We start from the raw sequence: 26616 nt of genomic DNA on the forward strand, positions 1-26616 counted from the left end.
TTATTAAAACGACCCTAAAAATTCTCACAAAAGAGGACATTGTAAGGCCCACCCCGGACGGTTGCCGTGGCTTGACCAGCAGCTAGGGGCGTAGACACGGGTCCTTCTGACCCTTGTGAAAGAGAAAATAGTTTCAATATGCGGAAGAGCAGCTCTGCTAGGTAATTTTATTTCCGGATGACACGCATCACTTTATTATATTTCCCTAGCACTATCGCTAGAGTGATGTCTCCTCAGCTATCCTTTATATATCATACATCTACTTTCATCTACAATCACATCTTGCTATGCACTCGCAAGTTCTCGTGATCAAAACCGAATCTAATATTTTTTGTTTACATTTTAGTGGCCAGGCATAGAATAATGCACACTTTCTGAAATATTTTAATAGTATCATTCCCTTGCAAACCCAAATAAATCTATCTGCGTAAAAATAAATAAAATAAGAGTGATTTTCGACAAAACCCGCCAGTATCGCACCCAACGTCAGTACTACAACGCGGATCTTAAACAAAGGAGTAACTAAGTACTAAGTAATATCACTGCTAGACTAGATCTTTGGTTCTCCCACATGCAGCGGTCACACATACCTTTCATGCATTCTTATAGGACCTATGTGGTTTGTCTTATGGTGATGTATAAGGCTGATGTTTTGGCAAAAATGTATAAGTGAAACGCATGGATAAAATAATTGATTTTCGTTTCATGTGATTCATGTAAAAATGTCAACATTAAAATAATTTTCAATGTTTTGAATCATCCACCGATGCCAGCTGCAAAATTCCTTTCTAAATGAATGTATACATCACTTATAAGTGATGCACAACTTAATATTGAGTAGTTTGAAGTTGATGTCGGGTGAAAAAAAACTTAGTATTAAGTAGTTTGTTTACATGTGTTCGAATGACAACCAGGCATGGAAAATCATTTACATTCATTTCGTGCATTCATTTACATTCATTTGCCTCTAACTTTTTTTTTCAACAGCATTCCGCAAAATAATGTGTAGAGCTTTTGTAGGTTTTGTTATTAGCTACAACTTTTGCTAACAAGTCAAATCCGTATCTTTTATGCATGACGAAGCAGAGCGAACAGAAGCCACTACTGTTTTTCAGTGAATGTATTTTACATTCACTGAAAAACAGTAACAACTTCTGCCCGCTCTAGTTCGTGATGCTTAAGAGATAAAGATTTGAGTTATGAGCAAAACTTGTAGCTAATAACAAAACCTACAAAAGCTCTACACATTATTTTGCGGAATGCTGTTGATGACAAAAGTTAAAGGCAAATGAATGTAAATGAATGTAAGAAATGAATGTAAATGATTTTCCATGCCTGATGACAACTACTTCAAGCATTTTACATCAAAATTAACTTCCCACACGCAACCTTCGACCTGGGTGAATGGAACTCAACATTAGGTACTTCGTTCCGTGTAGGGATAAGTCCGACAACAACTGAAAATGACAGCTGCAGCTTTGAATCACGAGTGCTGGAACGAAAATTACACTTACAGAATGACGAAATCATTTATTTTTGATTTTATGTAGCGTTACGAAATCGTTGATGTGGCAACAGGTGTGAACTAAGTTCGTGGATTTGAGAATAATTTCATTTTCACTGTATTCCTCACGTGGAAGGAGCATATATTATATCAAAGAAACAAAAACATGTTTTTTTTTGTGTAAGCTTGAGGGTCACCGGATGGATTCCTGTCCCAAGCGGAAGGCTTGGAAGCAGCTGAAGAGGTAAGAACAGGACGAAAAACGGAAACAGGATGAAGAGAATCGCGAAGATCGGTCCGGTAGCAGTTTGAATATTAGTTCGTACGCAGGTGTGGTACCCTGAGGTGCCACAGCGGAAGTAACTTAGGTGCTGAAGAAGTGATGACCCGAAGGCCGGAGATAACAGGAAACTAGAACAAGCGAGTGGCAGCCAGGAACAGACGCGACGTATTTACCTGCAAAGGAGCAACAATTCAGGAATGATAGGAAAACCAAAGAAAGTTACAAGCAGAAAGCAGTCGCCTCCCGGGAAGAAAGGAACATTATAGCGCATCATTGTGCGAATACAGCGCACTATTTCCGAAACATTGTTGTCTCAAACAGCTGTGCAAAATTTGATGACGATTGGTTGTAACCCGACTTTCCGCATTGTGTTTCAAATGTGTATGGGAATACCAACATTTTTGCATTTTCATTCCTAGGGACTATTTTACTTTGCAACTAATGAAACTATATCCCATGAAGTGTCTATCAACTTTGCCGAAGGATGAACGGTACTATAATGTCTCTAAACAAAGTTAAAGCTGTCCAAAGATCGATGTTTTGAATTAGAAATACTCAGAGGGAGAGATAGGCGGAGAAAACAAAATACAATTTGGTAGCAGGGATTTGTTCCTAAATTATCTTGCAACCCCTGCTAGAAGCTAGCATTTCAAATGACTTTTATTTTTGATTCGATTTACGTGCAAAATAATAATTGATTGCATCGCAATACTTTGCACATTTCTTGGTGCCATTCATTAACCAACGAAGATCAATTAATCAATAGAGTTAGAATATTGTTTTTGGTTCCAAAAACTAGTTGAATTTGAGAAGCACACAAAACATAAAGGTGATTGAATTTCTGTTCGATTGCAATACTCTCAAATTTATTCTAGTAAGAATAAGAAATCCTCGGAAAAATTCTAATTGGAATGTTCGATTGGCTCAGATTTTAACAGTTCATTTGGCTCAAAACATTCTCTCCACCCATCTCTCCCTCTGAGTATTTCTATTTTGACTTAAATACATATCAAAAATCAGTTTTCTGCCAACACTGCCTGATTGCCAATGAAAGTCAGATTCCAAATAGAAAACTCCGAAGTTATTTCAAAAGTTGTTAGGCACTTTCTGAACTATATTTGTACATGATTAGTTGCATGGTTCAAGTTCAAGTAAAATTGTGGTGCCTAGGGATGAAATGCAAAAAAGTAGGATTTCCCATATTAATTTCAATACAAATTTCAAACGCAATGCGGAAAGCCGGGTTACAACCAATCGTCCCCAAATTTTGCACAGTTGTTTAAAACTCCACATGGAATTAAAAAAAGGGTTGTTCTCACTTCATGAGGTTAAGTTTCCGTTTTTTCCATATAACAGTGACCCACCATATAACTTATCGCTAATGGGATTTTGCAGTTTTCAGCTGGAACGAAAATATTTGAAAAACAGGAGCTTAAAATGTTATACCTTTCGTCCATTATGCCTGTCTTAAGTAATAACTCTTGATAATTGAAATATTTCCGCGTATAAAATGTCTATAAAGTTTTAACGACCATTCCGGGCTATCATTTCAATATTACGTTGATGAGAGGTGTAAATTTGTTCGTTCTCGATATCGTTTACGTAAATATTGGTATCCGTTGATTGGAGTATCTAACTGTAGGCGTGTACCATTTTTGCATTTGTATTTTGCCCAAAGAAATCGAGAAAAAATTGTTCATGTCGAAGAAATCCTTGACTGAACTGGGAATCGCACCTGACTTCTCTGGTATGGTATATCACGCCTTTACTGACTAGACTATCCAGAGGCCTCCAGTTGCTCAAGGTTCAATACATCACATTGTTGCATTCAATAAAAACTCTTCACGCTGAAAATTATTTTACCTTCAATTGACGCAAGAAAACATTCACGATGACTGTTGCTTTTTTTGTTCACATCAGCTACTGTCAATATGCTACAATAAACCATCCTTGATAATGATTTCATGCGCTCATTCTTGCGCCTGATGTTGTATTCGACTTTCCATTAAGTTGCAGCTATGTTTTATTTAATATTTCTTCAGTAAGTCTTCTTGAAAACAACATTCTATTCTGTTAACAGTAAATCCAAAGTTACAAAGACATTTGCCATCTCCCCACAATTAATGGAAAGAATAATCTCACTTAAATAAACAACTGTATTATAATGGCAGCCTCCAAACATTGCAAAAAACCTTATTTGCTGACTATGAGTTTTATGAAATGCAACATTTTGTAGCGCAGTCCTTATTGAAAAAAAAAAAACATAATTTTACACACCGGGGACCAGTCAATCTAAATTAGATATAATCATGTATTGACGCAAATTACAGTTATTTGAACCTAAATAAAAAGGCTCAGGCCATACAATCTGTTAGTCTCATTCAATTACGCATCAGAGCCCATGATTTAGCTTTACATCTATCGCGTAATTTGCTTAGATACCACATGAAACTTAACACTGAAAACTAATACATCTCATGTTTCAAATGTTTTCTAAGAGGGTGATCCATAATTCCATCACGAACACACACACTTTTGATTCTAAATGCAATCCAAGCGCATCAATCAATAACCCAAACTGCCCATTTCTCAGTCTCTGTCCATCTAATGAAGAAACTTTCACTTTCTACAACTGAATGCGCTCAGTCACCACTAGAACTACGGAACCGGTCATAGGTTCAACATCGCCGAAAAACGTTAACCACATCGTAGGGTCCGTTGCTGGTTGGTATTCTGCTAAAGGTATGTGAATAGACAGTCGAAAACCTACTTTCTACGTTGATCGACGAAATCTGTTTTGAACAGGTGAGCGGGTCACTCCACGTTTTCTATGCACTCGACGGGATCAACGGAACCTCCGGGCTAACGCGTGCGCACCTGAGAACTGTTAATACTAAACTGAGAGCTTTGGGTTTTGCGTTCTAACCGTGTTCAGGCTGCCGGCGACGTCGACGCCGTCGCGCGTTTCTCCCGTTACGTTGTTTCGTTTGATTGTTCATATCAACTGCGGCGCGCGATGACGAACGTTTTATCTTGCTTTATTATTACTGCTGGCTGGCAGGAATATGTAGACAAATAACTATAAATCGTTGTTTTCCAAGCTTTATAGTACGTTATCGACCGGAGTTGCTAGAAACCTCAACAATAACAGCTTATACCGTCGAAAGCTTGCAGATTATAAGCATATCAGTGATTTTAGATATCTTTAAATTGTAGTCTAGGGAATCATATTAGTTAGAAATAGGCATTTAAGAAATGTTTAAGAAAATTCTAGTAGTCTAGGGGGCTGATAGAATCAAGTTCAACTTGTTGAAGAACCTCCCAGGCGTTGCTAAGAGGCGCATGTTGAACTTGTTTGGTCAGTTCCTGGAGCTCAATATTGTTCCGGATGATTAGAGGTGGGTGAGAGTTAAAGCCATTAAAAAGCCTGGCAAACCCGCGTCGGACTGCAACTCGTACCGACCCATCGCGATGTTGTCGTGCATACGAAAATTGTTAGAGAAAATGATCCTTTTTCGCTTGGACAAATGGGTTGAGATGAACCACCTACTCTCAGATACTCAATTTGTTTTCCGTAGGGGTAAGGGAACGAACGACTGTCTGTTTTCTACAGAAATACATTTGGCTTTTGCTAATAAACAGCAAATGGCTTCTGTGTTCTTGGATATCCGGGAGCTTTTGATTCAGTTTCAGTTGAAGTCCTTTCAGACAAGCTGCTGCCAGAGAAACATTCATATATTCATATGCTTATCTCATGGAAACTCTACAGCTTCTCGATTTACCTACATGGGTCTTCCCCAGGGCTCTTTTGTGTAATTTCTACGTCAGAGAAATTCATAATTGTCTTTGTGACAACTGCATGTTGAGACAACTTGCAGATGACCTGCAAGGACCCTTACAGGATACCTTAGACAATTTGTCTACTTACGCTATTCAGCTAGGTATCGAATTCTCCGCGGCAAAAACTGAGTTGGTCGTTTTTTCTAGGAAGCATAGCCCAGCACAACCGAAGATTCAACTGTTGGGTAAACCGATCACTCACTCTATGTCATTCAAATATCTTGGGGTCTGATTCGATTATAAATGCACCTGGAGATCCCACATTGAGTATCTGAAGCGGAAATGCCAACAAGGATCAATTTTCTTCGAACAATTACCGGAACGTGGTGGGGACCCAGACAACCAGAATGCACGTATATTCAGAGTTGTTTTCGTGATATACAAACATATATACAAACAAACAATTCGTATAGAATGCAAATAAATGGCTTATACGTACAAAAGTGGAGGCCATATACGTGCATATTTTAATTCAATTTTAAACGAGTTGATTTAACATCATATACGATTTAATCTGTAATAACAAATTCATTTTGAAAAGTCTTACGATGTAATCCGATTTAATTTGTGATACAGTACGATGGAAAAATGAGTCATCGCATATAGGTCGGAAATTTGCATTCTATACGATTTAACTTAAACATAATGCGAGGTATGCTATTCTTTTATATGATTTTGACTTAAACTGTAGCAGTCTACTATACTGTGTGTACATTGTTTACGACTTCTGGTTGTCTGGGGAGGTCATCCGCAAGTTCTTCTAACGTTGTGCCGGACAACGATTTGATCGGTTTTAGATTACGGTAGTTTTTGTTTCCAGTCGGCAGCTAAAACTCACATCATCAAATTGGAACGTATCCAGTATTGCTATCTTCATATCGCGTTAGGATGCATGCACTCGACTCATACGATGAGTCTCGAAGTGTTGGCGGGCATGTTACTACTGTCTGGTCAATTTTCGGAATTGTCCCTCAGGCCTCTCACCCTGTGTGAAATTATGAACCCACAGCATAATCCTCATCGTGTATGCTTCTCCGACTTCGGCAATTCAGTTAATTTTGATGTATCTATGACGCAAGAGATTCGCTTCCATGATTGCTCCGTCAATTTTCGCTGCAAAGTTTGGCCAAGTTGATTCCGCAAGATCGTTCTTCACAGATGGATCACTAATAGAGCCGTCCGTTGAATTTGGAATTTTTAACGAATTTCATAGCGAATGCTTCAAGCTCCTTGATCCGTATATGTTGCTGAGCTGGCGACACCGGCAATACATTATACGCTAGAAACTATCGCCTCACTTGCATCAGATAACTATTTTATTTTTACTGATAGTCTCAGTTTTCAACTAAGTGTTCTAGATGCACTTCCACAGTTATTAATTGAGAGCTTTCGATGCCTGTACCATGTAACAGAGTAACAGATGGGGTACTCCCTGCCCAGCACTAATGAGACCCCCCTCTACACTACCTCAGGGTCGGCATGCGCGCTCGAATATCACGGCCAAGGAAACACTCGAATATCTAACACACACAACACTTGTTTAACTATAGGCACCTTTATTGTTCCCACTTTCGTCCCACTTTCGTCCCACTTTCTTATTCGCTATCTCCTACCTCGTTTCGCCTGACGTTTTTTCTTATTCTTCAGCGCGGGCCCGCTGTTGGTCCTTCCACAGCCACTTTTTCACCTTCCTCAGCTTCCTTCTGGGTACTTTTCACAGGCCAGTCGGTTCCTTTCCTCGACTTGGTTCGCAAGCTGGTCGCGTACTTCGGTACTTTCCGCGACGGCTCTTCGATCTCTCTCTCTCTCCTCACTATACTCGTGGCGTGGCGATGGGCCGTTGGTTAGTATTCCCGGATACCTTCGTATCGGAAGATGCTCCGTGTCTAACCGCGCCGTATGCCGAATGACGGACACTACGGGGTCTGACCACGCCGTGGATGAATTGCCAGCGGTAAACTACGGGGTCCTGGATGGTTCTGCACCTCACTCTCCTTCTTCACTTTTTTTCACGTCCTCACAGTTTTTTACTGGTTTTTTGAACTTGCTTGAACTAGCTTTACGAAGTATCGCTGTTGAGTATCGCCAATCAAATAATTCTCAACGATGGCGGCTGACCTATCCTCTCTCCTCCTCGCTGAGCCATCGTCCTTCCGCCCTATTTCGCCTCATCATGGCCCCATTATGCCACCTCCTAATGGCCTCCAAATCCAGTAAACAGTGCCATCTGGTGGTAGGTAGAGGATCTTCCAGTCGTTTAGTGGTGTGACTGTGTATTGTCCAGTGGGTGATTTTGTGGGCGATGGGTGGTGTTGGTAGCTTGTATTCAAACCTTTCCTTGGCATATTGTTATACATAAAATACGAAACACTAATCGCGACAATCTCACTAATCTCAGACAGACAGACACACCACTGGTTACAACCATTTTTGCATTGGTATAATTGTGTGGCAAGTCCAATCATACTTCTATGCCCAGGGAAGTCGAGAAATTTTCCAACCCGAAAAATTCCTAGACCGGACCGGGAATTGAACCCAGCCACCTCCAGCATGGTCTTGATTTGTAGCTGTGCCTTTACCGACTGAGCTAAGGGAGGCTCCAAGCTTCTAAGTGCTTAATCTATAAGATTTTTTTTGTCATCCCCTTTGCATGTGCCCCATCGGTCCCATCTCATTGCTCGATTCCGGGTAATGAGAAGGCGGACTCACTTGCAAAGGTGGGCGCTATGGAAGGCGATAAAGGGTGTATTCGATACACTGAAAATCTTCTGTAACTTTTGAACCGTACGATTAAAAAACCAGAAAATTTGAGAAAATCTTATTCATAGTGTATTGTTTACATCTGTCAAGTTTCAAAGTTATTCATACAGTAGTTCTAGTCATGTGATCGAAAAAAGAAATTGTCCGTGCAAACACTGTGTGCACTTACAATCAAAATTCAGATGTGTCCCACTGATGGATCGTTGAAAAGCTTGGAATTTCCAATACAACTGTGTCTCGTGTGATAAGAACCTTCAAGGAGCGTCTGAGTGCCTGAAGGAAGGAAGGGAGTGGTCGTAAAAGTGGCCCAATGGACAGTAAAATGGCCAGGAAAGTGGTGCACAGTTCAAGAACCGTCCAAACATCAATTCGAGATGTCGTTAAAAAGTCCAAGGTGTCAATCGGTTTTGTGCAGAAAACCATGAAGCGTGCTGGGTTACATGTTTACAAGTTGCAAAAAGCCCCAAACCGGAATGAAAAGCAAAACATCAGTGTGAAAACCCGCGCCCGGAAACTTTACACAAAGTTGCTCACCAAATCGCGTTGCATCGTGATGGATGACAGAACTTACGTCAAGGCCGACTTCCTTCAACTTCCTGGGCAAGAATATTTCGTTGCCAAGCCTAAGTTCGATGTTTCGGAGGATGTTCGAAACAAGAAATTATCGAAATTTGCAAAGAAGTTCCTGATCGGGCTTTCGATTTGCGGATGTGGTGAAATAAGCGCTCCCTTAATCACTTCCGGAACAATCAACGGTGCGATTTACACGGAAGAGTGCCTTAAGAAGCGTCTCTTGCTATTCATAACGAAGCACAAAGGATGAACTCTGTTTTGGCCTGATCTAGAATCCTGCCTCTACGCTCGAAACGTGTTGGAGTGGTACCTAGCCAATGGAGTAAATTTTGTGCCAAAAGATATGAACCCACAAAATTCACCGGAACTTCGCCAATTGAAAAATTCTGGGCAAATATGAAGACAGAACTTCGCAAACATCCCAAAACTATTAAAACAGAGCTGGAGTTGAAGAAAATCTGGGTAAAACCAACAAAAACACTGGGATAATCGGTTGCACAAAATTTGATGGGTGGAGTGAAAAGGAAGGTGCGGGCATTCTGGATGGGAGACGAAATTGATTAAAACAAATTTTGCAAATCATAACTCAAAAGCAGTTTTTTATTCCCTGAAAATTTCAAGAAAATCTGATAATCTGTTTAGTTTTGGTGAGTAAATGTGTGTATTTAATTTTTATCGAATACACCCTTCATTTACGATCGACAAATCGCCTACAACGATTTTTTCTTCATTTAACGTCAAAAGTCACTTGCCAGCTGGCAAAATAAATGGAGTAAGCGAGTTTGGGACGATGGCTATATTTGATCATCCCTAAGGTGTCGAAGTATCCTAGGTTTAAAGGGTTGGAGATGGGTCGAGACCTCATACGTGTGATGTCTCGCCTCATGTCCAATCACTATTCGCTAAGTGCTCACTTGTTCCGTGTTGGGCTGGGGGACAGCAATCTCAGGACGCAGATCACATTATTTGATCATGTGCTGAGAACCGTGGAGTCACATCCGAGTTGTACGATTCCCTTCGGGCTCGCGGTAAACAACCTAATGTTCCAGGTAGACAACCTAATGTTACAGTTCGGGATGTTTTAACTGGACGCGATCTGGAGTTTATGGAGTTTATGCAACTCCTACACGGATAGAAAATTGTTTGCATTGAACCAAAAAAAAACTTTAGTTGTATTTAAACAAACAATTCCGGTTGAAATTTTGCATTTTGTTGTTTCAATAATACTTATTCATGTAAATTCACAATAGGATTCTTTTTGTTTCATTGTAAAAATAACAATATTCTATTATTAAGCCCACAATAGTTAATTTTTATTTAGCATTTATTTGCTGTGTCCATTCCCCAGGTCATGAATGCAAAAATAACTACCAACCATTCCCTAGTTTTCACCCGGACAAAAATGTAAACAATAACAAAACTTGTGAATTTCGGGAAATAAGCGCAAAATTTCCGAAAATCTTGAGACTTGAGGTAAGTGAGTATACTTCAGTTCGAGCTGCAGTTGCTTGATATAATCTATTTTCTGTTTTTTCCTTGATTTTTTTCTCCATCGATCTTGTTTTCCGTACTGAGTACCACACGAAACGAAAATCAATTATTTTATTCATGTGTTTCACTTATATATTTTTGCCAAAACATCAGCCTTATACATTCCATAAGACAAACCACATAGGTCCTATAAGAAAGCATAAAACGTATGTGTGACCGCTAATACATTTCATGTGACACGTGATCTTTATTAACTTTTTGTAAGGCGTCTGCTTATTAGTTGACTTATACATTTTATGAATAATCAGCAATAGAAATTTGCCAAAAGGTACATGGAGATTTCTATCCGTGCAATGCTCCCGAAGCCAGAAAGGCAGCTCCCACACATGGACCCTACATATCGACCCATCAACTAATGAACCGGGGACCAACGGTTTTACTTCCCTTCCGAAGGATACTTACTTACTTAAGGGTCCTGTGCACCACCAGCGGTGCAAAGGGCCAACGTGAAAAACTTCCATCCTGGGCGGCTGCTCGCTTTTGCGTTGACTCAGGTCCAGGTCAGATTCCTATCGACTTGCTTAATTTACTTGTTGAGGCTCCGCCGCCATGAGCCCCTGGGTCTGCCTCTGCTGCGATGTCCTGCCGGATTCCAATCCAGCGCTTGCTTGCAGATTTCGTTTCCACCCCGTCGAAGTGCGTGGCCGACCCACCTCCACTTTCGCTCTCGAATTTCTGTTGCTATCGGCTTCTGATGACATCGACGATGGATCTCGGCATTCGAGATCCAGTTGTGAGGCCACCAGGCACGAATTATATACCACAGGTATCGGTTGATGAAGACCTGCAGCTTTTGAGTGTTCTCCGCTGATACACACCACGTCTCGCTGGCGTATAACAACACAGATTTCACGTTCCAAGTTGAAAATTCGAATTTTGGTGCGTTGACTTATCTGGTTGGATCTCCATACGTTTCGTAAACTAGCAAAGGCAGCCCTAGCCTTCTTGATTCGTGCACCTATGTCGCTCTTGGTCCCGCCGTCCGACGCTATTTGGCTGCCAAGATATTGGAAACTTTCGACCTTCTCCACTGCTTGCCCCGCTACCGTAAAGTTGGAAGGGTTGCCCGTGTTGATATCCAACGATTTGGTCTTGTTGACGTTGATGGTGAGACCCACCGCAGAGGAGCGTTCAGCTAGGTCATTAAGCTTACTCTGCATATCAGAGCGCCGTTGTGCTAGTAGAGCAACATCATCAGCCAAATCGAAGTCGTTGAGATGCTCCATGATGATAGGCTGCCAAAGCAGCCCACCGTTCGGTATACGGTCAATTGCACCTACCATGATCTCGTCGATTACGATGAGAAGCAGTAGCGGTGATAGTATACATCCTTGTTTCACACCAGCGACTACCCGTATAGGATCGGGCAAGGCTCCGTTATGCAGAACTCTGCACGTGAAAGCCTCATAATGCGCTTCGATGAGGTTGACGATTTTATCCGGGACTCCCTTGCGTCTCAGGGTGCCCCACAGATTCTCGTGATTCAGACGGTCGAAAGCTTTTTCGTAGTCAATGAATACCAAATAAAGGGACTCTTGGAATTCATTGACCTGCTCCAGGATGATGCGGAGCGTGAAAATATGGTCCACACAAGATCTTCCGGCACGGAATCCTGCCTGCTGCCGTCGGAGAGTCGCGTCGATCTTCTCCTGTATCCAATTCAGGATAACTTTGCACAGAACTTTGAGAACAATACACAGTAACATGATGCCTCGCCAATTGTTGCACACAGTCAGATCCCCCTTCTTTGGGACCTTCACTAAGATGCCCTGCATCCAGTCGGCTGGAAAAGTCGCGGTGTCCCAGATATTACAAAATAGTTGATGCAACATTTGTGCGGATAGCATGGGGTCAGCTTTGAGCATCTCTGCTGATATGCGATCGACCCCTGGAGCCTTGTTGGATTTCATGCTTCGGATAGTTGCTTCAATCGGCCTCGGAATTGACGCGAGTGATGCGTCGCATCCTAGGCGGATCATGCTGAGATGTTGATGGCTGGTTGGCCATCGAAACTTGAAGAAGTTGTTCGAAGTGCTCAAACCAGCGTTTCAGCTGGTCAGTGGGGTCGGTAAGCAATTGTCCAGTCGTGTCCTTCACTGGCATCCTCGGGTTCATCCTTGCTCCACTCAGGCGTCGTGAGATATCGTAGAGGAGGCGTATATCACCAGTGTTTGCGGCTTTCTCCCCTTCGTCGGCCAGGGAGTTCACCCACGATCGCTTGTCCCGTCTGCAAGAGCGCTTGACTTTCTTCTCTAGACCCGAGTACCGTTGACGGGCTTCGTTCTTGGCTCCTCTGGTTCTCGCCCGCTCTATCACGGCTTTTGCTTCTCTACGCTCCTCAATCTTCCACCAGGTTTCATCTGTGATCCACTCTTTCCTCTGGGTGCGCAGCTCACCCAAGTTGTTCTCGCTTGTTTTTATAAAGGCATTCTTGATGGCCGTCCATTGTTCTTCTACGCTGCCACCTTCTGGAACGTCCGCAGCTCGAGTCTCAAGTTCTTCAACAAAAGACCTTTTTACCGCTGGATCTTCAAGTCGGCGTGTGTTGAATCGCCGCCCGTGATGTCGGCGCTGCGTTTATTCCGGACATCAAGAAGGCTCCGTCTCCATTTTTGGCTGATGCATATGTGTACGATCTGATTTTCGGTATGTCCATCACGGGAAACCCACGTGACTTTGTGCACTGGCCGATGGGGGAAGAGCGAGCCACCGATCACCATGTCGTTATTGCCACAAAAATTTGCAAACAGCTCACCGTTCTCGCTCATTTCGCCGAAACCATGGCGTCCCATGACACGCTCATAGTCCGTGTTGTCAGAGCCGATCTTCGCATTGAAGTCGCCAGTGTAGATCTTGATGTCACCCTTTGGAACCTTATCCACGACGGCATTCAGTTGACTGTAAAAATTTTCCTTGTCCTGTAGCTCGGCAGCATCGGTTGGCGCATAACATTGGATTATGGTAAGATTACTAACCCGCGTTCTAAATTTGGCAACGATTATCCTCTCATTAACAGGCTCCCACTTTATGAGCGCAGCACTTGCCTGGACGCTAAGTAGGAGACCAACTCCACGATGGTGGGGAGCGTTTTCACCTCGAATACCAGAGTATAGTAGTACCTGTTCCGACGGCATTTTGTGTTCTCCAAAATTTGGCCAACGAACTTCACTCAGTCCCAGGATTTCTAGCTTCATGTGTCGCGCCTCGTTGGTGAGTTGTGCCAGTTTACCCTGCTGGGCTAACGTCAATACATTCCATGATCCAATTCGTGTCCGTTGTTTTGCACTAAAAGTCGTTGCCGTTAAATCAGTTCGATGTCTTTCTCTATTGGTTTCTGTAACAATTGTAAAGGTTTCAGAGACAGTAGGTGGTTGGCCTAAGGTCTCTTATCCGCCGTGATGGTGCTGCCATCTTAGGTGTAGCTTCCGGGGAAAAACATTTCTTATTCAGCCGCTGGATGCCAGACAGACACTGTTTGAGCCGCACCTCCATGGTGAACAGACGCTCGGGTTGGCGAAGCATTTCCTCTATCACCGTGCTATGGTTACCACGCCAGTGTTCGCGTCGCACCTCCTCACTCTGCTATTGTCGGATTGACAACATTGCCCAGGCTACGCCAACCAGCTGTGTCCATGTTTCAGCTGGCAGTCTTTTGTGATCATATGACTCGAGGAGGCGTGAAGTAGGAACTTGTGAGGACCGGAACTAGGTATATCGCTCCTTCAAGATTGTCACTCACCATTTTGTAGCCCCTTCCGAAGGATGATCAGTAAAAAAAGAAAACAAAACATAAAAAATAAATTGGCCATTAAATCAATACACATATTTTTATTTCTGTCAGACTTCATAAAATAAATATGATTGAATCAACAAGAAATCTCTTTTAAAAACAAACATATTTTTGTTGTTGACCCTGCTGCCAAATTTGACAGCTTACGTCAAAACCATGAAAGCTCTTGTAAATTCGAAAAGATTATCTTTTTGATTTAACAATCCATGGGTTTTGAGGAACAAAAATACTGGATTGTTGAAACATTAATGATTTCTTTTTGCAGCCAAAACAAAATGAAATTCTTATTGATTTTACCGAGGGGGACGACTCTATCTACGATGCAGGAAATATTGTGTTTTGCTGTGGCTAGCTGCGCGTATGCTGAGTACATATAAAGAAGATTTATCACGATTTTGGAGATTTCCTGCAAAAAGATGATGCGCGATGCAAGTAGATGCGAAAAATGAAAGAAGATTTTTCGAAGATTTATTCGCTAGTGTGAGATTTTTTAAGCATCTAAAATTGAGATTTAGATGTGTCACCCCCTCGGATTTTACGTCAAATATTATTACGTTTAAAATATTTTTTTCTGCGTGTATATTAAGGCCCAAGCGCAATGACAGCGGAAGCGGAACGGCACCGGCAGTAGAAAAGCCCGATCTGATTAAGCCTACTAGTCGGATTGAAAACTAGTTAGAACCAAATCGACTTCGGTTAGACATGTTGATGTCATTTGAGGCAACTGTCAAACTTTCCGTTTCCGCCCACATTGCGTTTGGGCCTTTAGTCATAGATTGTAAGTTTGATTATCCTTGTGTTTAGTTTGTATTTTGTGTGTGTGTGTGTGTGTGTGTGTGTGTGTTTTTTTTTTTTTTTTTTTTTTATTTTTATTGTGAGGTTTAGGAAAGCTTCAAGAAGCCTGGTCTGTAGTGTAGTTGGCACCTTGTGTTATTCACTAGTTGCCTAGTGCAGCTCCACTAAAACACAATCCTTACTATCTCCTCTGCCTTGATCCCCCCCCGGTACAACCAACAATCAATACGAAACTAACGATTTTAAATTGGCTCACCACTTTAGTAGCCTATTGGTCCCAAGCAAACGATTAACGTACCCTATTCTAGTTGAAATTCTATTACTACACTATGTTTGTTTTGATTCGCTATGAAAGTTTGACAGATAACATCAGGGGTGTGTGGATTCATGCAGAACTTGCAGGGGTGAGTGAAATAGCTTGGGACTGCTTGGGACCGTTGCTCTGGTACTGAGTGAGCCAAAAATAATAATGATTTTCTTCGGGACCCAGTGGTCTTAGAGTTACCTCTATGGTACAACTGTGAAGCGACTACTTTGGGGGGTGGCTGTGCTCATGCACTTCTGATACTCTCAGCGCTAGCTGGCGTTGCTGGATCGCTGATCTTCTCTCCATTTACGCTGCAGCTCCGACATAATCTGCGTGACTGCTCTGTTGACGGCATTCCAAGTACGCTCCTCTCGACACATTTCATCGACGACATTCTCCACGTTAAGGACGGGCATCTCCCTTCGGAGGTACCCTCATTATATGCAGCGCTTCGGCGATCCCTAATAAAAAATAACCATAAACGAACGATAACCCAAATCATTGAACTATTCCATAAATGGTTTGGATGATACCCAGAACACGTCGTTAAGCAAATTAACCATACAATTTTTATTAGGGATGGCCTCCCAGCTGGCACTTTTGAACGCATTCTTGACGTCGATCGTTATCACGGCGCAATATCGATCTCCTCTCCACTTCTGTTTGGACGCCTTCTCGGCTCTCTCAACCCATGTCCGAATTGCATCCACCGTCGATCTCTCTTTCCGGAATCCGAACAGCCTCTCCGACAATCCGTGCTCACTCTCCGTGCATTTCATCAGCCTGTTAAGGATGATCCTCTTCAAGAGTTTTCCGATTGTATCCAGCAAGCATATAGGCCTGTACGATGCTGGATCCCCCGGTGGTTTTCCTAATTTCGGCAGCAACATTAGCTTCTGTATCTTCCATCTGTCAGCGAAGTGACCCTTGTCGAGGCATTTCTGCCGCACTATTCTGAACATGTCCGGGAACGCCAGGATCGCCGCTTTCAACGCTACTTTGGGAATTCCATCCAGACCGGGAGCTTTCTTCACCTTCATCCTTTTGCCACTAATACGAGTTCCTCGTTGGTGACTTCGACGTTATCTCTCTCTTCTTCTCCGTACGGTGTAGGTGGCCAGGTCATTGGGTTGTGCATCGGGAAAAGTCCTTCCACGATGACTTTCAGCTTCTTTGGTCACATTTCAGCGGGCATCGTTGGACCTCTGATCTTCGCCATCCGAGTCGTGCGTCGTTCAAGGGGTTTGCATCAGCGTCTCGACACAGCTCCTTAAATAGTTTGACATGCTCTGCTTTATCTCTCGTTTAAGTGCGGCCCTGGTCGCTCGAAACACTCCTCTTCGTTCCTTTCTGTCTGCTCCTGTTCTTGCTCTCTGAACACGTCTTCTGACTCTGAGACAACTAGAGCAGAGGGTGCTAAGTACCTCGCTCCACCAGTAAGCTGGACGCCGTCTGTTATTTGGCTCCAGTTTCCTCGGCATGGTTGTGTCACATGCTCTCACTAAAGTTTATGTCAGCTCGCCCACGTTCAGATCCACGGGGCTCCTGTCCACACGGAGTGCTTCAACGAAAAGATCTTTATCAAAAACCTTCGTCTTCCACTTTCGGTTGCATTTTCTCGTCCTCCGTACTGCCCCAGCATTCCGTTGGCCGATGCCATATCTTATCGCCTGATGGTCGCTATGGGTATATCCTTCACACATTCTCCAATCCATGTTTGGCACCAGCGACGGACTGCAGAAAGTGACGTCGATAATGGATTCCCGGCCATCTCTGCGAATAGTGCGTGCTCGTGTGCCTTCGTTAGACAGCATAACGTCAAGCTTTGCCAGAGCTTCCAGCGGACTGTGTCCTCTTTCATTGGAACATCTGCTTCCCCACTCCACTGTCCAAGCATTGAGGTCTCCTCCGATGACTACCGGTCTTCGTCCGATCAGGTCTTCGGTAAGTTCATCCAGCATCTCATTGAACTGCTCCATCGTCCATCTGGGGGGGGTGCGTAGCAACTACACATGAAGATTCCGTTGATTTTGGCGATCACGAAACCTTCGTATGAGTTCGCAACCACTTCTTGAATGGGGTATCCCCCCATAACTTGTATAGCAGCTATCCCAGCTCTATCCGCCACCCAGTTACCGTTATCAGGAGGGACTCGATACGGTTCCGCAATGATTGCCACGTCGCACTTTGTTTCTGTTGTCGACTGCCACAACAGTTGCTGTGCAGTGTTACAATGACTGAGGTTTATTTGCGCTCCTCTCTGTCTGCTCCAGTTCTTGCTCTCTGAACGTGCCTTCTGGCTAGAAGACAACTAGCACGGAGGGTGCTAATTTCCTCGTTCCACCAGTAAGCTGAACGCCGCCTGTGCGTTGGCTCCAGTTTTCTCGGCATAGTCGTGTTACATGCCCTTGTTACAGTTGATTCGGTCAACTCGTTCGCTCTTAGACCCGGGACGCTGCTGTCTACCCTTAGAGCTTCGATGAAGAGATCCTTATTGAAAGCCTTCGTCTTCCACCTCCGCTCGCTTACTTTCATCCTCCGCGTTTCCACCGGTGTCCGTTCGCCGGTACTGTACCGGATCGCCTGATGGTCACTATGGGTGTACTCTTCGCACACCGAGGGGGAAGACAGTGAGAAATTAAGAGCAATCCAGAGTAACTCTGACGAACTCTTTTGCTCTCTAATGAACGATTTTATTATCTCGATTGTTTTGACAGCGCAGCCCAAGTAATCAATGTTTTTGGTGTAAAGGAACGTTAGTTTTTTCAACCGATGATCTTGGCCGTAAAATACACTCAATTCATCGGAAAACCTTCTAGCAAAACAAACATCACGCAATAACGTTGCGTGAGGCTAGCGGGGCGTTTGTATGTTTATATTTTCCTGTTCTAGCAATCGAGACCGTGACAGGATTCATCATCAAGTACATGTCCCCACCGGAGCTAAAAGCCGGAAGGGAATATCCATTCGCTTGCTCTAAGCATCTGGATGCCCAGTACTAAGGTAACAAGATCCTGGTCAATTTAATTAACATTGCAAAGAGAAAAGTGCCCTGCAGAAAGCCATCATCAGAGTTATTAAAGAAAATAGGCAAAACTTCAATGAACTGGTAGAAAACGAGATCATTTCCTTATTTAAATATTGCATTCAATTATTTTCTTCATTCATAGCTTTTGTTTCGTTATCGAACTGACATTTGCATGGTCAGATTCCTAAACTGTATGCCCTACTAATTCTACTCATTTCCAGAGTTTCCAGTTATACCCTCTCTTGCGTTGGTACACCTGCTCCCCCAATCCACTGCCCAAGCATTGAAATCTCCTGCGATGACGACTGTTCTCCGTCCAATGAGCTCTTCGGTAAGCCCATCTAGCATCTGGTGGAACTGCTCAATTGTCAAACTCGGGGGTGCGTAGCAACTATATACAAAGATTGCATTGATTTTGGCGATCACGAAACCTTCGTATGAGCCCACCACGACTTGTTGAATGGGATACCGGCCCATGACTTGTATGGCCACCATTCTTTATTGCTGGCCCACCATCGCCTTCTTGAACTCTGGGCACCTCAAACTTTCCGTCACATGGCTGTTTCCGTCCTCTTTTTTGCAGAGCATGCACCTTGGTTACTTTGTACAGTCTTTTGCAACGTGCCCCTTCTCTCCGCATTTCCTGCACAGATCAGATCTGTCAGGGCCTTTACCGTTTCTCGGCTGGTGACCGAAGCCCATGCATTTGTAGCATCTCTCCATTTTCTTAGACACCCGAGGAATAGCTTTCAACGGGCACACTGACCACCCAACCGTGATTCAGCCTGTCTTCAGCAGCTGCGTCCGAAGAAAGTCGTATCGACGTCATCTGCGTGCCACCATACGCTTTCCTCAATCGAATTGCCATCGGTACGTCTCCCAGGTTGCATTGCATCTTCAGCGCACTTTTCAACTCGTCGTCCGTAATGATCTCGTCCAGATCCCTGCACTCGACCACTGACTCCTGGGATAAGGCTCTTACGTTCGCTGTCCCGCCAAGAGATTTTTCGACGAGCTCCTTAAAAGCTACGCTCTTAACCGTAGGATCCTTTTTCAGCTCAAATAGCATCTCGCTTTTCTGGGTTCGCCTGGATTTCACCACGTTCTCGCCTTGTTGTTTCAACTCCGAATCCTCTCTCACTTTCCGGAGGAGTGCTGCGTAGGACGTTTTGTCCTTCACCTCAACAACCAGAGCGTCTCCCTTGCTTCTCTCACTACGAGGCCTAGGCATCTCCTTGTTCTTCCTGTCTTCCTTCTTCTTCTCTTCCTTCTTCCTAAATTCATCTTCTTTCTGTTTTTTTCTTCCTCTCCTTCTGGATCTCGACTTTACGCCACCCACGATTTTCTGCCATCTCCTTGATGCCTTCCTCGTCGTCCCTGCGTTTTGTGGGCTCCTCCTCATCTCCTGGCGTGTTCCTATCTCTCTTTTCAGGACGTGGATTTGAGGGTCCCTTCGGTGTTTCATGTGCTTCAGATATTCTTATGATCTCCTTGGCTTCCAGAAGAGCCTTTTCGGCATTTTCAGCTCTTTTCCTCCACTCTTGGAATTCCGATCTGCCACTGTTATGCCGGATTAGATTCCAGTCACAAGTTGCTTGATCTCTTTGTGTACGTTGTTTTTATCCTTTACGAACACATAGAGTTCATCGATCTTCCTCCTGACCTCCGTCATTTTGGATCTCCCAAGCTCAGTTCTTGAGATTTGCTACTGCTGGATATCGGTGTGAATATCTGGTTTAGCCCAACGCCTGGCTGCTCTCCTTGGGTCTTACTGCTGCTGCTGGAACTCGCAGTGGCCCCCAGGTTTGGCACTGGTGATCTCTGAAATATCCCGCTCCTTGCGAACACGTTCGCTCCTCCGTTTTCACTGTCTGGCGTCTTGCCGTTGTCCTTCATATTTATGTTTGTTTTTTTTTTCTTCTTTTTCTTCATTTTTGTTTTTTCTCCGATTTTCTCCATTCTGATGGGTCTCCCCTCCGGGCCGCTATCTCCACTCGTTGTATGTAGTCTCCTATCGTGATTCCATGGTTATCTATGCAAGCAGGGAGGCCATGCTAGGTTTGACACGGTCCTTCATGGGGGCCGTGTTCAGAGCCAGATCGGCGTAAGTCAGGAATGTTACGTCTGAGCCTACTACTCACCAATCACCAATTGGTGACGAGTTTTGAACGTATCCGGAGGCCTGCCAAGGTTTTACCGGAACGGGGGCAGCCGCACTATTAGCCCACTCGCCATTTCAAGAAGGTGTCACTCTTTTTTACTCAGCGGGCAGAATAGCACGACTGTCCGCCCTGTAGCGTGGTATCCAATCCATTGTGCCGTGTCGTGTCCATAGTTCCAAGCCGTGTCCAGTATGCCATAATAAGGATCTTACTGGCGTCGATCCTAATGTGCCGGTTGGCACTCCTACGGGTTGACGAAGCATTTCCTCTATCGCCGTGCTATGCTTACCGCGCCAGAGTTCGCGTCGCACCCCCTCACTTTGCTTTTGTTTGTGTGTGTGTGTGTATGTGTGCGTGTGTGTGTATGTGTGTTTGTGTGTGTGTGTGTGTGTGTGTGTGTGTGTGTGTGTTTTTTTTTTTTTTTTTTTTTTTTTTTTTTGGCAAGGAGGAAACCTTCAAAAAGGCCATCGTGCCACCGCTTGACGACTGGGCGCACAGTCACGGTGACACGGTGTGTGGGATTCTTACCGCACTAAAACCTCCTTAGACGCCTTGCCCTTTTTCCTCCGGAACCACTTGTCGTATTACTTCGGAGGGGGCCGTGCATTACGCACCTCACTTTACCTCAGCTAATTGGCGCTTCCAGTTCGCTGATCGTCTCTCCAATTTGTGAGCCATTTAGCTCCCAGCGTCACGTTCTACTCGGTTATCCCTGGTGGTGGATACAGCCAACTCTGACGGAGAGTTCTCCCGGCTTCGGCTTTCAGTTCGCACTTGTGTGAGCACATTACTACTTTCTAGTTGGTCTTCCCGCCATTTTCGCTGCAGCGCTGACATGATCTGCGTTACTGCTCTGCTGACGGCGTTAAAGGTGCCCTCCTCTCGACACATTTCTTCAACGACATTCTCCGTGCTAAGGGCGAGCATATCCTCTCGCACATCATCAAATCTAGGACATTCGAAGACCACGTGCTCTGGTGATTCTTCCACATTCCCACACTCCGGACAGAAGGGTGACGTTGTGTGTCCGAACCGATGCAGGTACTTCCTGAAGCAGCCATGACCAGACAGGAACTGCGTCAAGTGGAAGTTGACTTCTCCATGCTTCCTGTTCACCCAGGTCGAAAGAGTCGGTATTAGCCTGTGTGTCCATCTACCGTTCTCTGCTGCATCCCACTCCTGCTGCCACTTAGCCATCGACTCCGTTCTCACCATTTTTCGTACTCCTCTGGTTTCTCTCGTCATATAGCACTCGTAGTCCTCCGCCAAGGTGATGCCGATTGGGATCATACCGGCGATAACGCATACTGCCTCCATCGAAATGGTTCTGTACGCACTCACGACTCGCATGGCCATGAGCCGGAACGTACTGCTCAATTTCCTTTGGTTCTGCTTCGTTTTCAGCGCTTCAATCCAGGCTGGACCTCCGTACCTTAGTATTGATGAGGAAACACTAGCCAGAAGACGTCTCTTGCTGCTGCTTGGACCAGAATTGTTCGGCATGATTCTGGCTATTGCGTTGATGACCTTCGTCGCCTTCTCGCAAGCATATTCGATGTGGCTATTAAAGTTTAGCCGGTCGTCGATCATCACTCCCAGATACTTAAGCATGCGCTTCGAAGCAATGGTGTGCTCTCCAACGGTAATTTCTGCCCGCTGCACTGCTTTGCAGTTACTGACCAACATCACTTCTGTTTTGTGGTGGGCTATCTGCAGCTTCGCTCCTTGCATCCAGTTACCAATCGTACACACAAAAAATAATCGTTAATAAATTTAATAAAAACATTGGTAAAATTAAAAGTTAGCGTTGGTTCTTTTTGGTAGAAAGTATTTAGCATTCAAAACTAAAGTCCCCTAACTGTCAATTCAAAAGTAGCTCTCTTTCTACTTTTAAAAGTTGAAACTTTCAAATCAAATTGTAGAACTGTCAAACTGAAAGCCTATAGTTTTTAAATTGACGTATAACAAATTTTAATTCAAATTATAAGCATTTTAATCGCAATTACATACGTTTTTATCTTAAATGTGAATTAGTTTTAAATCAATTACTTTTATTTTTTAAAAGAAATAACCAGGGAAATTCCTTTTATTCTAATTTATTTTTTATAATAATTATATTGTCCATTTCAAAGCAGCAGAAGTGACGCTCCCGATGCTTTTACAATATGAATTGTATTATTTTAGATTGTTGATCAAAGCTGGAATAATTTGCTCCTGACGGACTCGGTGTGGCGGTGTGGGGGTACTTGAATGAAAGTGGCATCTTGATGGGGGTGAGAGTCGAGGTGGGAGTAACCTACTGAGGCTGCCTACCTACGGCAAGACTGAGGCTGCTGAAAATTAAAACATCTCAATTAGAACAATCGGAAATTCATTGAAAATTATACCAAATTACCGTCAATTCCAGCACATCAATTGTTTCTTTTGCCCGAGAGCGCCATCATTGCCGCCATGCTATGATAGAGTTTATGTTTCATCTAAGATTGCTTCCCTCCGTTGGCTGCTTTGACGATCACCTGCAATCCGATGAAAATGAATTAGAGGTGGCGTACCACTTTTTGGGAACCGATTCCAGTTCGAAAGAGATACCGACGGAAGAGTAATGTGGAAACGTAGAAGACACGGTTTATTTTTCACGCTTTCAAATTTAGCGGCAAACGAAGGTTAAGTGATGCCAAAATCTTCGCAATGACGAGGAAGTTTTGAAAGATCTGCGACTTTTATTTAAAAAAATTAACTTTTGAAATTACAAGTTGAAATTGAAAGAAACACTGTTAATCCGAAAAAAATGTTTTTATTTTGAATATTTTCGTTGTTAAAACTACAAAATTGAAGAAACTTTTAAATTGAAGTTTCATTATTTTTATAGGAACAATTTTTGTTCTTTGTGTGTATCTATCGCCTCGGCCGCCAACATTTCCACTTCTTCCAGCGTCTCAATGGTTACCGTCAAGACGACATCGTCCGCAAAGCCAACGATCTCAACTCCTTTGGGCAGCTTGAGCGTTAGCACGCCATTGTACATTCCGTTCCACAGCGTGGGACCTAGAATGGAGCCTTGGGGAACCCCCGCCGTGATTCTAAGCGATTTCTGCCCCGTGTCTGTCACGTAGACAAGGATCCGGTTCTGGAAATAACTACTTAGAATCCTGCAGAGGTAGCCTGGAACCCTCATTCTATGGAGCGCCTTGGCGATGGCCTCCCAGCTGGCGCTATTGAATGCATTCTTCACATCAATCGTAATCACGGCGCAGTATCGATTTCCTCTCCGCTTCTGTTTGGAAGCTTTCTCGGCTCTGTCAATCACTGTCCGAATTGCATCCACCGTCGATCTCCCTTTCCGGAATCCAAACTGTCTCTCCGACAATCCGTGTTCACTCTCCGTGCATTTCGTCAGCCTGTTGAGGATGATCCTCTCTAAGAGCTTTCCTACAGTATCCAGCAAGCATATTGGCCTATACGATGCAGGATCCCCCGGCGGTTTTCCGGGCTTCGGCAACAGCACAAGCTTTTGTACCTTCCACCTATCAGGGAACTGACCATCGTCCAGACATTTCTGCAGCACCATCCTGAACATGTCCGGGAACGTCTGGATCGCCGCCTTCAACGCCACGTTGGGAATTCCATCCGGGCCGGGAGCTTTATTCGCTTTCAACCCTTTCGCTGCTGCTATGAGTTCCTCGTTGGAGACTTGTTCAACGTTGTCTTCATCTACCTCGCCATATGGTGTAGGTGGCCAGTTCGTTGGGTCATGCTGTGGGAAAAGTCCCTCCACGATGACTTTCAGCTTGTTGTGACACATTTCAACCGGCATCGTTGGGCCTCTGATCTTCGCCATCGCAACTCGGTATGCGTTGCCCCAGGGGTTGGCATCGGCATCGCGGCACAACTCCTTGAAACTATTTGACTTGCTCAGCTTTATCTTTCGTTTCAGTGCAGCCCTGGCCTCTCGGAACACCACCCTGCGCTCCTCTCTGTCTGCTTCTGTTCTTGCTCTCTGAGCACGCCTTCTGGCTAGAAGACAAGTAGCACGGAGGGTGCTAATTTCCTCGTTCCACCAGTAGGCTGGACGCCGCCTGTTCGTTGGCTCCAGTTTTCTCGGCATAGTTGTGTCACATGCCCTTGCTAATAATTCGGTCAACTCGTTCGCGCTTAGGCCCGGGACGCTGTTGTCTACCCTTAGAGCTTCGATGAAGAGATCCTTATTGAATGCCTTCGTCTTCCACTTCCGCTCGCTTACTTTCGTCCTCCGCATTTCCACCGGTGTTCGTTCGCCGATACTGTACCGGATCGCCTGATGGTCACTATGGGTGTACTCCTCGCACACTGTCCAGTTCATATTTGCCATTAGCGACGTACTGCAGAAAGTGACGTCGATAATGGATTCCCTACCATCTTTGCGGAAGGTGCTGATGGTTCCTTCGTTGGCCAGACTGACGTTCAACTTTGCCAGAGCTTCCAGCAGGCTATACCCTCTTGCGTTGGTACATCTGCTCCCCCAATCCACTGCCCAAGCATTGAAGTCTCCTGCGATGACGACTGGTCTCCGTCCAATGAGCTCTTCGGTGAGCCCATCTAGCATCTGGTGGAACTGCTCAATTGTCCATCTCGGGGGTGCGTAGCAACTACATACATAGATTCCATTGATTTTGGCGATCACGAAACCTTCGTATGGGATTGCCACCACTTGTTGAATGGGATACCTGCCCATGACTTGTATGGCCGCCATTCCTGCTCTATCCGCCACCCAGTTACCATTATCGAGAGGGACTCGATATGGCTCTGAAATGATTGCAACGTCGCACTTTGTTTCCGTTGTTGACTGCCACAACAGTTGCTGTGCTGTGTTACAATGATTGAGATTTATTTGGGTTACCTTCATTCTTGCTGGCCCACCATCGTCTTCTTGAACTCAGGGCACCTGAAACTTCCCGTCACATGGCGTCCTCCTTTTTGCAGAGCATGCACCTCGGTTGCTTTGTACAGTCTTTTGCAACGTGCCCCTTCTCTCCGCATTTCCTGCACAGATCAGATCTGTCAGGGCCTTTGCAGTGTCTCGCCTGGTGACCGAAGCCCATGCATTTGAAGCATCTCTCCATTTTCTTAGATACCCGAGGAATAGCTTTCAACGGGCACACTGACCACCCATCCTTGATTCGGCCAGTCTTCAGCAGCTCGTTAGCTGCGTCCGAAGAAAGTCGTATCGACGCCGTCTGCGTGCCACCATACGCCTTTCTCAACCGAATTGCCATCGGTACGTCTCCCAGGTTGCATTGCACCTTCAGCGCACTTTTCAACTCGTCTTCTGTTGTCATCTCGTCCAGATCCCTGCACTCGACCACTGACTCCTGGGATAAAGCTCTTACGTTCGCCGTCTCGCCAAGAGATTTTTCGACGAGCTCCTTAAAAGCTGAGCTCTTAACCGTAGGGTCCCTTTTTAGCTCGAATAGCATCTCGCCTTTCTGGGTTCGCCTGGTTTTCACCACATTCTCGCCTAGTTGTTTCAACTCCGGATCCTCTCTCACTTTCCGGAGGAGTGCTGCGTAGGACGTTTTGTCCTTCGCCTCAACAACCAGAGCGTCACCCTTGCTTCTCTCCCTACGAGGCCTAGGCTTCTCCTTATTCTTCCTGTCTTCCTTCTTCTTCTCTTCCTTCTTCCTCGCTTCATCTTCCTTCTTCCTCGCTTCCTCTTCCTTCTTCCTCACTTCATCTTCCTTCTGTTTTTTCTTCCTCTCCTTCTGGTTCTCGACTTTACGCCACGCACCATTTTCTCCCATCTCCTTGATGCCTTCCTCGTCGTCCCTGCGTTTTTTGGGCTCCTCCTCATCTCCTGGCGTGTCCCTATCTCTCTTTTCAGGACGTGGATTTGTGGGTCCCTTCGGAGTCTCATGTGCTTGAGCCAGTCTTATGCTCTCCTTGGCCTCCAGCAGAGCCTTTTCGGCATTTTCGGCTCTTTTTCTCCACTCTTGACATTCCCGATCTGCCACTGTTATGCCGAATTTGATACCGGTCACAAGTTGCTT

At 44.6% G+C, this 26616-nt stretch overlaps 2 protein-coding genes across 2 annotated transcripts in view; both read right to left on the minus strand.

Annotated features, from left to right (window-relative positions):
* LOC135710634 (excitatory amino acid transporter 3-like) overlaps positions 1-4670 on the minus strand; it is a 47006-nt gene extending 42336 nt beyond the window's left edge. Inside the window, exon 1 of the mRNA XM_065233267.1 lies at positions 4558-4670. The gene's annotated coding sequence lies outside the window, so the exon portion shown is untranslated. The remainder of the gene's footprint in view (positions 1-4557) is intronic.
* The window catches only part of LOC135710637 (delta(24)-sterol reductase-like), a 210114-nt gene that overhangs the window by 71598 nt on the left and 111900 nt on the right, over positions 1-26616 (minus strand). The gene's annotated exons all lie outside the window — the stretch shown is intronic.

Source organism: Ochlerotatus camptorhynchus, unplaced genomic scaffold (assembly GCF_037179485.1).
Source record: "Ochlerotatus camptorhynchus isolate MF236.1 unplaced genomic scaffold, CSIRO-AGI_Acam_v1.1 ptg000394l, whole genome shotgun sequence".
NCBI classification, from domain to species: domain Eukaryota; kingdom Metazoa; phylum Arthropoda; class Insecta; order Diptera; family Culicidae; genus Ochlerotatus; species Ochlerotatus camptorhynchus.